This window comes from Panthera tigris, chromosome D2 (assembly GCF_018350195.1).
Source record: "Panthera tigris isolate Pti1 chromosome D2, P.tigris_Pti1_mat1.1, whole genome shotgun sequence".
NCBI lineage: Eukaryota > Metazoa > Chordata > Mammalia > Carnivora > Felidae > Panthera > Panthera tigris.
Genome location: NC_056670.1, coordinates 86,906,121 through 86,918,425, shown reverse-complemented (window position 1 = coordinate 86,918,425; position 12,305 = coordinate 86,906,121).

Sequence of the window (12,305 nt, the reverse complement as noted above, 5' to 3'; positions counted from 1 at the left end):
GTGACTGGATGGAACAGAACTTATTTCTCACTCACTGTCCTTCCTGTGCTGATCGATGCAGGGTGGCATGTGAGATGCTGCAGGTGACTCAGACAGGCGGGGGTGGTGCCGCCACCGCATCCCACCTGGAGCCCGTTCCAGGTGGGCACCGGCTCTCCCACGCAGGACGTGGAAGGAATGCATTGACCTAAAGTAGTGCTCTGGGTAGGATGTGTGGGCACGGGATGTTTAGCAGCTCTGTTTCAGCACACTTAGCATGGACTCAGCCTGGAGAAGGAGAGGTCTATATTCCCAAAGCAAGCAAAGGGGTCCCTTTTCCATCCTCTAACACAGGTGGCAAAGGAAGACTTACAGAAGAAAACGTATAAATATTTTGTGTTTCCAAAGCGGCAGCAAAAACACATATCTGAGACACAAATACACAATCTGCCGGGAAAGTGCCTGCTCCAGACTTGTTAAAGTAAAAGGGTCAGCTCCTACTCCTACTTTATCATCATTTCCTCTGCATCCCGTTGGTAGCCCCTTTGCTCTGAGCTCTTTCTCCAAGGACCTCCTGAGTCATGGAAAGAGCAGGCTTCAGGAGAAGCTGATCTGTCAATGAAGCAGGGAAGAGAGAGTACAAGAGCCAAAAGAGAGGACGAAGAGACAGTCATGGAGCAAGACAGCAATGAAGACTTTGGGAGGTTTCTGATCATAGCCTGGAATTTTTGGAATCCCAATACTCCCTTTCAACCACATGCACAAGGATGAGACAGGGAGGAGAGAAGGGTTTAGGTATCATGGAGAGAAGCATTGAGAGAGTTGAGGTGACGTGATGGAAGAAAGAGTTCTGGAAAGAAGAGAATAGGAAGGTACTGTTAAGGGTGGAGCCTGCACTTTCAGTTGGGCATCTTAATCGGCTCTGGTGGCCCCTGCACTCCAGGCACCTGAGGCTCCAGGCTCTGTCACGGAGAAGTGGGCAGCAGTAATACAACATGCACACACACACACACACACACACACACACACACACATGCACTTAACGGGATTCATCAAGGCAGCACCTTCTCTCTAGCAGGCAGATGTGTAACTACAACATACAGGAGGCAACTTGCGGAACACCTTCCAAGGCGAGATGAGTGAATAAGAGTAACTTGTGGTTTTCAGACTTTTTGAGAATTCAGCCCATAATAGGACATACATTTTACTTCCAACCCAGTAAATCCCTATATACCCTCACACAACTGAAACAAAAAGTTCACAAAGTGAATCTTACCCTTTACTAATTGTGGTATGTTCTAATGTTTTCTTTTCTATTCTACCCCAGTTTTAAAAAATAAGTTCATCAGGCTCCTCAGAATTGATTCTGCTGCAACTTCAAAAACAGTTAGATGAATGAACTATTTAATGTCCTGGCAGTGCCTCTTCTACATTGACCTCCCACGGCACTGGATGCAGGAGTCACGGAGCAAGGCCTTACTCTCCTATGGAATGTGTTGAGATTCACAGTATGACCATTTCCTCTGAGAAGGATCCCTGTGTGAGTAACTCATCATCAATTGTGTGATGCTGAGAAGCACACTTAGCTCTTGGAACCTCATGTTCTGGATTTTTCTAAGTTGGAAAGGAGAACATACACTATACAAGGGTGCCTGGGTGGCTCAGGCAGTTCAGCATCTGACTTCGGCTCAGGTCACAACCTCAGAGCTTGTGGGTTTGAGCCTTGCAGCGGGCTTTGTGCTGACAGCTCAGAGCCTGGACCCTGCTTCACAGTCTGTGTCTCCCTCTCTCTCTGCCCCTCCCCTGCTCACACTCTGTCTCTCTCTTTCTCAAGAATAAAAAAACATTAAAAATTTTTTATAAATAAATATTTAAATATATATATATGTATATATATATATATATATATATATATATATATATATAAAGAATGTATACTGTACAAAATTGTGAAGACAGAAGCTGTGTACATATCACTCCTGGCATATGGAAGATGATCCACATACAGGCCCACCTTAGATATATTGTGGGTTCTGTTCCCAACCACTCAATAAAGTGAGTATCACAATAAAGTGAGTCAGATGAATTTTTTGTCTCCCAGTGCATGTAGAAGTTATGTTTACACTACACAATATTAAGTGTGCAATAGCATTATCTCAGAAAAGCAATGTACATACTTAATTGTAAAATATTTTACTGCTAAAAAATGCTAAGCATCATCTGAATGTTAATCAGGTTGTAATCTTTTCACGGGTGGAGGGTCATGCCTCAGTGTTTTTGGCTCATCAGGGTGGTGGCTGCTGAAGGTTGAGGTGGCCATGGCAGTTTCTTAAAAATCAGGTAATGCTGCACTGATTAACTCTTCCTTTCCTGAATGACTTCTCTGTGGCATGTGATGCTTTTTGACAGCATTTTACCCACAGAACTTCTTTTAAAATGGGAGTCAGCCCTCTCAAGTCCTGCTGCTGCTTTATCAACTACATTGATGTTAACGTCTCGCGTACCATACTGGACTCAGTTGGACGCATTCCCCATTACTACCAACACTCAGCGGAAGAGCGGTCCAGACCGCTTTGACTTGGGCACTCCGCATGGTCCTTGGCTACTGTGGCCTGACTCACCCCTTCGTTCCCCTGAGTCTGCTCTGGCAAAGACGTGTCACTGCCACCATGTGCTGGAAGCAGCCTCTTGTCAGCTCTCTCCTGCCTTGATGAGCCTGCTGCATCTGACACTGTCCGTGGGAATGCTCCTTCCCTGGCTCTCCCAGTCTGCCCCAACTCTCCATCACCATTGCTGTGCTCCTTCATCTGCTCGCCCCTGGAGGAAACATCTCATTACCAGTGAGATCTTGGGTGGGAAGAGAGGTGTTCCTGAGTCAGTGAGGGACGCCAAAGAGGAACAGGGAAGGCAGGACAGCAGAAGGCATGGGTCATGTCCATGCCAAGTCCTGCCCTGACGAGTATTTTTGGCCCTAGAGGAGAGAGGAGTTAGGGCAGAAGCTGAGAGTCAGAACATGAGCATTGCTGCCTGGCACCTGGGCCTCGTGACCAAGGTGGACACACAGCGGAGTGGGTCAACTTCCTGCTTCAACAGCAGAGCACGGGGCTGGCATCTGGTGTGCTGTGCAGAGCTGGTGACCCGCACCAGGTATCCCTGTGTCCCCAGAGCACTGGGGAAGCAGCTCGCACCAAGGGCATTTTCACAGGGAGACAGGGCAGGGCAGCCTTCTTCAGCACGTGTGAGGCTCTGTGAGGTCTCCCAGCTCCGAGCTCGGGACAGAGACTAGCCAGTTGTCCACCAATTATGTTCGCTCTTGTTCCTTGGATTTCAGTCGGATGTTTCCCAGAGGACTTCCTTGGGGTTTGGTGTGTCCACTTACAGAGAAGGGAAAATGAATAGAAGGCATGGCTGCCAACCCCTGTGGTTCTCAATGCTGCTTTCTCATCCGCTAGCTGGATTCAAGTGAGCGTGGCGATAATGTGTTGAGACCGGACGTGGGGCAGACTCAGTCGGCATGTGAGATGGGACAGGAGAAGAGCTCTGGGCAGCATGGAGGGGTAAGAACACTCTTGTTCTTCAATAGGCTTGGCAACTGGAAAACTGTGTAACTGGGCTATCCGTTTTCACTCTCTGAGACACTTTTATTAAGCAGAAAATATGCCTGTTTCCTTCCTTGTGCTGGCCCCCGGGAGAACATGCCATGAGATGATGCCAAAGCAGTAGGTGAATATTTTTGCACATTTAACAGGAGTAACGGATGGAAGGGAGGCGTGACAAGGTTGAAGTCATACACTCATCAGGCCCATATAAGGGCATTTTCTCAGTTTGTCCTTGTAAACCACCTTATGTGAGTCAGTGCTCAGTCAACTCACACTGTGAGTCTGCTGTGAACGAGGGTTTCCTAACTTGGCTACACAGCAGGGAGTCTGGGTCCTGGAGAAACATGGCTTCAAAGAGCACCTCTTGAGAGCAAGTGTGGGAAGAAACCCTAGCTCTTAATGTGCACTCTAGATCCTTAAAACTGGACCTTAATCTTATCCTCAACCCTATACTCTGACCCTCACCTATGACCCTAATTTAACCCCTGACCCTGAACTCAAAATCCTGCCCTGACCTTTCAACTCTGATTCTGGTTCTGGCCATATGTAAGGGCCCGGTGTCACAGCGCTGGGACAGACAGGCTACAGTGACGCCGGTGGCATCCAGGAAAGCCTGCACTTGGTTCTCAGATTCCCTGTGCAGGTAAACACACTCACGTTTACAGAAATTAGGGTTCATGTTTTCACCCTTTTGGGGGCATGTTTCCATTCTTTATGAATCTAAGACCTTCTGGTTGTGCCCCATGGAAACACAGTTCAAAATCGTATTTGAATTGAAATGAATTTATAGATTAATATGGGGAAAATGTCATCCTGGTGTTGGTTTTTCTCTACTAACATGTTCAGAATGTCTCCATTTACTTAGGTCTTCTTTGTGCCCTTCAATACCTTGTTAATTTTCTCCAAAATTGTCTTGCATAGCTTTTGTTAGATTAATTCCTAGGGATGTATTTCTTATAGTTTTTGAGTCTATTTTAAATGGGCCTTCTTTAAAGTGCATTTTGTGTTTGACCATTGCTGATGTACCTAACCCATCTTTTCTATCATATGCCTTTAGAACCATAAATTTTCTCACTAAAACATTACATCTGTTCCTAATCATAAAAAGATAAGGAATTCCACAGCATACATTTTCTTTCTAATTCTCTTCTTGCTGCCCATGCGATTTTCCTTTTATATCTTACTGTTGTTTAAATGCAAATATATTCCAATTTCTATAAGAATTTCTGTTTTGGGGGGCGCCTGGGTGGTTCAGCCGGTTGGGCGTCCAACTTCGGCTCAGGTGACAATCTCACTGTTTGTGAATTCGAGCCCTGTGTCAGGCTCTGTGCTAACAGCTCAGAGCCTGGAGCCTGCTTTGGATTCTGTCTGTCTGTCTGTCTGTCTCTCTTTCTCTCAAAAATAAATAAGCATTAAAAAATTTGTTTAAATTTCTCGTTTTTTAGTTGATTATTTAATTTATTCCCTCAAACTCTTTTTTTCTTAATCAGTCTCTCTAGAGGTTTGCTATTTTGATAGTTTTCCCCAAAACCTAGATCTTATTTTTTTCTATCATTAGTTTCTGCTTTTGGTATTATGACCTCTTTATGCCCTTTTAGAATTTGCACTCTTACTCTTTCTCTACCTTCTAATTTAATCACTTGTTAGACTTCAGTCTTTCCTTCCTCTTTTCCAAGATTCCTTTTATTTTCCTTAGGTCTATCTCACAAGTATTTCTAGTAGGGTTTTATTTAACGACTGCTTAAAGTGCAAATTATAATGGAAATTATGAATCTCTGGAATAAAAACTGTCCTAAATATTTTTTCTCCTACCTTTCTTAAGGTATAAAGGTTTATTTTTTTACCATGATTACTAAAATGCCTTTTTTTAATTTAAAAAAATTTAGGTTTTTTCATTATTTTTGAGAGTGAGAGAGAGAGAGAGAGAGAGAGAGCGAGCGAGCATGAGTGGGAGAGGGGCAGAGAGAGAGAGGGAGACACAGACTCTGAAACAGGCTCCAGGCTCTGAGCTGTCAGCACAGAGCCCAACGCAGGGCTTGAACTCATGAACTGTGAGATCAAAACCTGAACCGAAGTCAGAGGCTTAACCAACTGAGCCACCCAGGAGCCCCCTAAAATGCCTCTTAAGGGAACAAACAGGGGTGCTTGGGTAGCTCTGTCCATTAAGTATCCGACTCTTGATTTCAGCTCAAGTCATGATCTCACGGTTCGTGGGATAGAGCCCTGCATCAGCTTCATGTGCTGATGGTGTGGAGCCTGCTTGGAATTCTCTCTCTCCCTCTCTCTCTGCCTTTCCCCTGCTCATATGCATGCACTGCTTTCTCTCTCCCTTTCTCAAAATAAATAAATAAACTTTAATATAAAAAAAAAGAAAACAAATGACTTTTTGGTAAAAATTTTACTTACCCAGAGTTAGCCAATGGGGTTAATAGACATATACTTCCCTTAAAATTAAACACTCAGGCACTTATGTGGCAGAGCCCCTCCCTAAGGAATGTGGTGAAAAACCTCAAGACAAGGGAAGGCAACCTGGCTACATGCCCGCACGTGACATCCCTCATGACTCTGTAACAAGACCGCCCATTCAGAGTGTACCTTACCATATATGGGAGGCAAAGGAGCAAAAATTGTACAAAAGGCCACACCCCGCTGCACTCGGGGCTCAGTTTTTGGGGTATGAACTCACTGAACCCCTGCCGGCACGATGAATAAAGGTGCTTCCTGGAAAGAAAAGTCTCGGTGACCTGTCTCTTTGTGCGAGAACGCTGCTACACTTAACTGTCATAATTTAAACTTTTTAAAGGAAAAAGATGACTGACCTTACGAGTGAAACACTGTCTGAACTGGGTGTCCTGAGTCACGGCATGAGGCAGATTGGACGGGACAAGATTAATGTATCTCTGGACCTCACGCACCACGGCGTCTGTGTAGAGCATCCGGGCACTGTCGCTCATGCAGGGGAAACCACTCTGTCGATTTCCTTGTGGACTCTACCTGCATGAGAAACAGTGGCACTTGTGAGCCATCCAGAAATGTCAACCCAAACTGGGCTGTTGGGGACAGAAACTGGATCCTACAAACTCGCAAAGGAAAGCATCCCTTCAGTATGTTGTGCTGTGTCTGCAGCTGTGGTTTGACCGAAATGGCCTGTAGTGCACATGTGCTGTAAGTTCTCCACACAGCGGTTCTGTTAGTGTCTGGATCTTTCCGTGTTGTTCACAAGAACTAAGAGGGCAAAGTTACAACCCTTCAGTCCCACACAGATCTTTGCACGATGATAATGCAGAGAAGTCTGACTCCAGAGACCATCTAAGATGTCTCCAGCAACCATTTTTCTGAACACTTACAAGAAATGGAGGGAAATGCTTGCAAAGTGCCTCTTTGTACCAGACAGCCAGCTAGAAACCTTCCTTACCCATGTCTAGGGCAGGTTTTGTTGTTGTTGTTGTTGTTGTTGTTGTTGTTGTTAATTTTTTAAAGGTTCATTTGTTTTTGAGAGAGAGGCAAAGATAGAGGGAGACACAGAATCCAAAGCAGGCTCCAGGCTCCGAGCTGTCAGCACAGAGTCCAATGTGGGGCTCACATCCACAAACCACGAGATCATGACCTGAGCCAAAGTCGGAGGCCCAGCCGACTGAGCCATACAGGTGTCTAAGGCAGGGCTTAATGTTCCTGTTTTTTAGAGGAAACAACTACAATTCAGAGACATCGAGTATCCGGATGGAAGCTATCTGATTGTGGAGCCAGGATTGCAACCAAGACTGTTTTACTATAACCACACACTGCTTTTTGGAACAAAACTTCCTAAGTCAATAAAGTGTTGATTACCTAAGTCTTTCAAGTGATAACTATGTCAGTTTCATGAACTAGCTCCACAGAACCACAGAAGTGCTGCAGATAGGCCCTCAGCTTTTGCTTGGTGTTGCTTTGTACCAAGGGGGAAGGGAACTGAACTGAGAGCACACCTGCTTGTCCTGAGCCACACAGCCAGTGTGCAACACATGTATGCCGGCTCTGTCACAAGCCTCCCTCGTGTGTGAGATTCAGAAACCAATCCCTTCCTCTTTCACTGTTCAAAAACTTACTTGTGATATTTCATCTCCGTTGTCATGAAACATCCCAGTTTATTTGTTGCCTGCTTGTGTAGGACAGTATGTGCAGGGGTCTCCAAAGACACGTCAAAGTTTGGGAACAATGATCAAAACTTATTTAAGTTATTCTTTGCTGTTAACATAGCAAGTCAGTTTCTAAAAATTTAACCGAAATCCACAATCAAGTGCACTTATAAATTTTTGGTACAATGATCCTTTTCAAATTATGTGTGATAGCAAAAAATGTAAAACAATTAAAACTCTCAAAATAATAAATAAATTATGGTATCCCTCAGTGTAAAAAATTGCATGCTAATTTGAAATAATATTTTGTAAGAACACCTAATGATGTGTAAACGAGTCCATAATTTACTACTAGGTGGAAAAATAAAGTTCAGTGCTGTGAAATTCCAATTGTGTGCAACACGTGCATACACACACAGAAAGAGGGGAGGCAGGAGACCATGCAAATGGAGGTGTAAACTTTTATCTGAATGATAGGACTACTAGTGAATTTTTAAAATTTGTCTTCATCATTTTCTATACTTTCCAATTTTCATAGGATAGGCCTGTGTCAGTTACCTTGGAAATCAGGGAAAGCCAGAACATGAGAAGAACTAGCTGTGCTGAAGCACCAGGAGGGCTGTGTCCGCCCCCACCCAGGAGCGCCTCACTCACCTTCCACCTCTGGGTGCTTCCGCCGGATTGGCAGGGCCAGCCACAGTGTGCTGCTGTCCGTCTCCGGGCCAGCGCTGAACAGGTTAGAGCCAACAGCTGCTAGGTTCTCAACATTAAATTCAGAATATGGGTCGGTTTCCCTGTAGATAGTGGAGTAATCAGTTACATGATTTCATCATAAGTCCTCTATTAGACACACACAGATATGGGTTAGAAAGGATAATAAGTCCTTAGGAGGTGGAATGTTTATGGCGTATATGAATGGTTATTTTATGCCTTATTTTTTGCCTAAGTGACTTTCACTTGATCCCTAATTTGTAATCAGCAAAGAGGTTAATAGTTGTAACATCTTGCATAGTGGAAAATATACTTTAAGATGTTGTGCTTTGGACGTGGTCTTGAAGAAAAGGTAAAAACAGGGCCCACTTGTGCATAAACACACACACACACACACACACACACACACACACGTGTTAGCATACATGGGCTTAATGTCCCACCAGGCCCTTATTCATTGTCCCCTGGTGGGCTCTGTCCAGGGATTAGAGACAGGTGACCTGTGCTCCCAAAGTAGCAATGGTTCCAACCGTCACCCTGAATACCAGCCACTTTACCTGCAGTTCTGTGATGGTCCATGGGCTCCTGGGGGGCAGGAGGGATGGTCTCAGTCAGGTCACTTTGCCTAGCAAGTGCTGAGTAAACACTGAACCATCAGGCAGTTAATGAGGGAAAGGTACGCACTCCACATGTCAGCCCAGTGGTGGGGAAACACACCATGGAGGCCTGGGGTCTTCCAGACAGGGGGCGTCAGACCTGGACCTGTGTGCATGGAGCCCAGGCAACATCTATGCTCTGAGGGCCACGCAGCCGCCCATGGAGCACGGGGGGGTCTGCCACACGCACCTCCTCCAAAATGTTGAGGAAGCAGTCGACGTAGTCCCAGGGCCGCTCAGACTCCAGAGTCCCTTGATGCTGTACTACTCTCTCCAAAATGAAATTTCTTATATTCTGAGTGTTTTAAAAATAGTCTGGTGTCTCCCAGGAAGATAGTGACTGAGCAATGGCCACAAATTGTAGGGAAAAGCCACACCCTTCCTTCCGCCTCCAGGACTCAAAAGCGAAGACAGGTTGTGAGGCGTTGAAGCATCTCTGTTAAGGGGGACCCTACCCTCTGCAGCCCCTTCCCATTTCTGGCTGCAGGACCCCGAGTGGGCTGCAGCCTCTGTCGGCACGTCAGAAGAGACGTGTTGGCAGAGGGCAGCCTGACTGCCTCTCCAACGGGCTGTCAGCCGTGTTACGTAAGTGGCCCTATCACTTTTCCACAGCTGCCCTCCACCATCTCAGGTGCACCCTGGGCCGCTGCTTCCCTGTTGCCCACAGTAGGACTCTGCACGCGGGCTCACCCCTGGCACCAGTGGCAGGTAATCCAACAAGCAGAGACAACTGGCTTTACCTGGGCCCAGAAAGAGCTTAATATGGAAACGTTTTCATTCAACAACCCAATCCGATTCAGGAACTCCTCGTCTTGATAGCTGACGTGCTCCTTAAAGAGGATGAAGCAGATCGTGTTGCAGGGAGAGCCAGCCAGGATGCAGGCAGGGTCCATGGGCTCAGCTGGTAGGAGGGACGATTACAAAACTCAAGGAAAACTTTCATGAGTGGTCTCCACTTTCCAAATAAAAATGAGGGAAGATGGTTCCAGCAGGGTGGTGCCGGGGCTCAAGGAAGCATAGGGAGGTAACCCTAACTTCCCACCAGATGCAAACCCACCCTCTGTCTGTGTGAGGACCCGCACCAGGTGCTGGGCTTCCTCCCGGACACGGCCCTCGATGCTCCTCCTCCCCGTCCCAAAGTTCCACAGGGTCATGAGAGGAAAACGACACATTTGCTTCCACCGCTTTGCCATGGCTGGACGCAAGTCCTGAGGGAGAAGCCAAGGACAGGAGTCTGGTCACCAGAGGGCAGGCAGAGGGGCCCTGGCACGTGATGGGCACTTGATAGTACGGGGACTTCCTTGAGAACTGCTTTCAGAGGATCAGAACGTCAGGAACTTTTCCCCTTCTACAGACAAGCAGCAGCATCTACCTGGGGCTAATGTTAGAAAGTCGATTTTCAAAAGTCCATTGACTATCAGTTCTTCCCTGGAGGGAGCTCATCTGAAGGACTTCACCTTCCGACACAGCCCAGTTTGGCTCCTGCCCCAACCTGATGGGCTGCTTCTCTCCCTGTGTCCTACACAAAAGCCCCACCAGGAGGCATCTCACTTCCGGCCGCACAGATCAGACGTGAGTCCCACCAACTTCACCACAGGCTTGCCAAAAAACACCTGCATAAGAGCAGGTGAGCTCACGCCAGCTACCCATATCCATTAACGGGGAAACAAAGATATTTCCGATAACTTGAAGTGTTCAGATTAATGTCTCCAGACTGATTCGACAAGATCTTGGCACCACAAGCAAAATAATAAGCAGAGATAAAAAAAGAAGCAATCGGGACAGAAGAGTTGGTAAGAGTTAAAAATTGATGTCGCGTCTTCTCACAGTGACGGGCTAGGTGATTCTGATCAATCTGTTCTGCTGAGATGCTGCATAAATGTACATATGGTTCATGAGAACCAGAGCCAAGAAGGGAACAAGGAACTTGGGCTTGCTTTCCCACAGAAGCACAGGTGAGTCACAAAACCCCAGCAGAGCTACTAAACACTGGGAAGGTCCCAGAAGCAAGAGTCAAGCCTGCCAAGGAGGGCATCTGCAGTAAAGGACTGGGGCTGCATCCGGCACTGAGGGTCTGCTGGAGACGGACCAGCCCAGCGGGGTCGGCAGCCCAGCTTCTGACCAGCTGCCAGTGAGGCCCTAGAACACTGGTGGTGCTCTTCCTCACCTGCCCCGAGGAAGCAGGAAATCCTCTCGGTGGAAGGTGCTGTTGTTAAAACCTGAAACTACCGCCACAAGTTTTTGCATAAAGTGTCTGGAACCTAATACAACATTAGTAACAACCTAGAGAGCGCAGGTCACAGAAATCAGCTGCCTGGGGCTCCATCCAGTGGCAACATCAGGGACATTACAACTGCTGAACAGGTCAGACTTAAAAACATTAAGAGTTTGTCAGAGATCTGAAAACTAATCGAAGAACCACATCAAGCTTTTCAAATTGAAAAACAGAATAACTGAAGTGAAACACTCAGTGTTTACACACAACCAAAGACAGGACTTGTGAGCTGACAGCCTAGAAGAAGTCTAGGCCGAACAGCAGAAGTTGAAGGATTCGAAATCCCGAAAGAATTTAAGGAAGTATTCGGATAACATGTATGATCTGAGGGTAGCAGGGAAAGAATATCATGGAGGAAATGCTTGGCTGAATGATGGCACAACTTTCTCAAACCAACACTTACTCTTTAAAATGCAGAAACAGGATAAATACACACAAAACCAAATTTAGTCACCTCTGAATAAAATTGATGATGATAAAAAGAAATAACCCTACAAGCAGCCAGGGGTGGGGGTGGGGGCGAAATACACATCACCCTCAAAAGGATGACACTATGAACTGTAATTTTGCAACAGATAGAATGCACGTCAGACACGAAGAATGACATCTTTAAAGGACAATCACCACTGACCGAGATTTCTGTATCATTTGAAACAATTTTCAAAAATGAAGAAGAATGTGGGGCGCCTGGAGGGTGCAGTCGGTTAGGTGTCTGACTTCAGTTCAGGTCATGATCTCGCAGTTGGTGGGTTTGAGCCCCGCGTCAGGCTCTGTGCTGACAGCTCAGAGCCTGGAGCCTGCTTTGGATTCTGTGTCTCCCTCTCTCTCTGTCCCTCCCCCGCTCTTGTTCTGTCTCTCTCTCTCTCTGTCTAAAAAATAAATAAACATTTTTAAAAAATGAAGAAGAATTTAAGGCATGTTGAGGCCACTGTAATCTGAAAGAATTTGTCAAGAGAAGACTGCATTAAAT